General features: G+C 34.1%; 1 protein-coding gene across 2 annotated transcripts in view; it reads right to left on the bottom strand.

The window, feature by feature from the left end:
- The window catches only part of LOC107486048 (MDIS1-interacting receptor like kinase 2), a 74,285-nt gene extending 71,221 nt beyond the window's left edge, over positions 1-3,064 (bottom strand). For both annotated transcript variants that reach the window (XM_016106591.3, XM_016106592.3), the window contains exons 1-2: positions 2,731-3,064; positions 2,076-2,190 (exon numbers count right to left, since the gene is read on the bottom strand). The gene's annotated coding sequence lies outside the window, so the exon portion shown is untranslated. The remainder of the gene's footprint in view (positions 1-2,075; positions 2,191-2,730) is intronic.

Raw genomic sequence — 3,064 nt, 5'->3', positions numbered from 1 at the left:
TATACAATTTTTTTATTTTTATAAAAGATCTTTTAAAAAGTATTATTTAAAAAAATATTTTTCAAAAATAACGACCAATCATACTCTAAGTACTATAATATTTTTCTCGCTTTTGATTTTTGGTGTGGGAGAGAGAAAGGTGTATATCAATATGGTGTGAGCAGATGAGTGTTTTATTTGGCCATGGAATGACACAAATCAGATGCACCGATTTGTTTACATTGTTTTGTTTTTTAAACAAACAATCACAAATTGGACGGTCCGATTTGTGATTTTAAAAATAAAAAAAATTAATGTTAAAATCGGACCGTCCGATTTTTATTTTAACAAATAAAAAAAATAAAAAATACAAATCGTATCATTCGATTTGGAGTTTAATTTTTTCTTTAAGCAAATCGGACCCTTCGAGTTGTAATTTATTTTTTTCATCAAACAAATCGAACCGTCCGATTTGAATAAAACACCATATAAAAAAAAACACCTAATTTTCTAATAACAATGCACATCTATTTAACCAATATATAAAAAAATTAGCCTATTTTTCTTATTTCAATATTCACGTTTTTTTTTAAAGGGTGTTTTGCGTGGAGTTTTGAATGAACTTCTCTGACCGACAGCCCACGGTATATGAATGTAGGACCCACATGGTCACTCCCGCGTAACATTATTATCGATGATTCTTGGTGTACAGATTTGTGTTTCATTCTCAATCAATTAAGTGTAAACTGTGAAGTGTGAACTACCAACTGCGTGACTTATTAATTTCACTTTTGCTGTTTCATTCTCTTGACATTTAATTTAATCTACTGTGAAGTTCTACTTTTAATCCATATCTTTTGGTACTACTAGCTACTATGTCTCGCATTCTATTTCTAGGTTAAGGATTCGACCATAAAGTTTAGACTATTAAATGGTCTCATAATAAAATATATTTTTTAAGTTTTTTAATAATTATTAAATAATTATTTTTTAATTTTAATTATAAATTAACTTTATATATTTTATTTAATTATAAAAATTTTTTATTTTATAAATTATTATTTTATCATTCATCTATTATGTTTATTAACAATTAACAATCAAAAACAAAAATAATAACGAATTAGATCTTCCATTGATCATAATAAACTTTTTGAAAATCACAATCGATTAAACGTTTATCTTTGATCCGTTACATTCGTCCAGGGCTGTGAAATCGTATTTATTAAAAAATCAATCGATTCGATTAACAAAACAATCGATTGAATTTCAGGTTTTCCATAATTCAATCGATTGGACTTCAGGTTATCACAAAACAATCAATTGAAAATTGCAAGGTAGTATGGTTTTCACAAAAATCAATGAACGATGACTAGAATGTGAATTTTTTATAATTCAATCGATTGTTTATATCAAGATTGCGAGAACCGGACCGATCAATAAACCGGTGAGGTCACTGGTTCAATGGTTCACTGGTTCGACCGGGGTTGAACCGGGGTTCAACCGGTTTAATTAAATATTAAATAAAATTATTAAACTTAATAAAATTCAATAATTTATAACTTAATAAAATTTAATATTTCACATAATAAATTATTCATTACTTAAGATTAGAGGTTCACAAACAACTTCAAACATCAAAGTTTATAACTAAACAAAAAATAAAACGTACATAATGACAAACCCATAGTGTTCTACATTCAAAAGATACAATTACTAGCAAATTTTCAACTAATCAAAGGTGCAACTCATCAAAAATCATAATTATCATTAACAGGATCAAAGACAAGAAAAACCACCTGATGAGACAATATGATTAACCTCTTAATACATTAACAGGATCAAATAACATAAGGATATGATTAGGCTTACCAATCTAGAGTACTTGGATTATGAATCATCGGCGAGTGTAGATTTATTACCGTACGTAGATTTATTTGAGTTATAAGCACAATTATGACACAATTTATGTTTGATAAAGCTCCCTTCTGCCATTGATTAATATTTAGACAGTAATGGTTAACGAAGCACCAGGTGCATGTGCATTAGCTGAGATAAGTTTTACTCTTTACAATTAGAAAGTTAGACATTCGTACCTGTTTTAGTGCCAGTGCAATTCAGCACTCTGAGGTAACTAAATAGTTTTCCTCAACATCTACAGTATGGCTTCTGAGTCTCTTATTTCCTGGCTTTCTTGTGATTCATCAAGCCCTTGAGAGAAATCAGCATTAGTGTAAGTTCTAATTCCAGGACCATGTCCTCTACTATTAACCAAACCACTGATCTAATTTCAAGTACAAACTCTTTCAAACCCACCTAGCAGGCTAGCACCTACTACATAAGCAAATCACCAAGGTGGTGATCAACCAAATACCATGAATAAACAGAGTACACCACTTTGTGCATACAGAAATAAACCATGAACAGAATCAGAACATGAACAGAGTAAACAGAATTCACAGGAACATGAACAGAATCAGAATCAGAACATGATCAACCAAATACCATGAATAAACAGAGTACACCACTTTGTGCATATAGAAATAAACCATGAACAGAATCAAAACATGAACAGAGTAAACAGAATACACAGGAACATGAACAGAATCAGAATCAGAACATGATCAACCAAATACCATGAATAAACAGAATACACCAACGAACATGAACAGAGAGCAACATGTTTTCTGTGATAGAGAAGAACAGGAACAAGAACAGAACCATGAACGGAGGTGGAAGGAAGAGTATTACCGGCGAGCTGGGCGAGGTGGAGAGCTGGGCGAGGTGGAGAGCTGGGCGACGACGGTGGAGGTGGGAAGCTGGGCGACGGTGATGGAGGAGAGCTCAGCGACGACAGTGGAGGTGGAGAGTTGGGCGACGACGGTGGAGGTGGGAAGCTGGGCGACGGCGATGGAGGAGAGGTGCGACGGTGGAGGTGGCGAGTTAGGGGACTACGATGGAGGACCGGAGCTCTGCGACGGCGATGGAGGAGAGGTGCGACGGTGATGAGTGCTGTGGCCTGTCGGAGGGTGAGAGGGTGAGACGGTGATGAAGAGGCTGAAGAGGGTGAGAGGCTGTGGCTTGT

This window comes from Arachis duranensis, chromosome 4, assembly GCF_000817695.3.
Source record: "Arachis duranensis cultivar V14167 chromosome 4, aradu.V14167.gnm2.J7QH, whole genome shotgun sequence".
Lineage (NCBI taxonomy): Eukaryota > Viridiplantae > Streptophyta > Magnoliopsida > Fabales > Fabaceae > Arachis > Arachis duranensis.
This window is presented reverse-complemented; position numbering and strand designations above follow the sequence as displayed.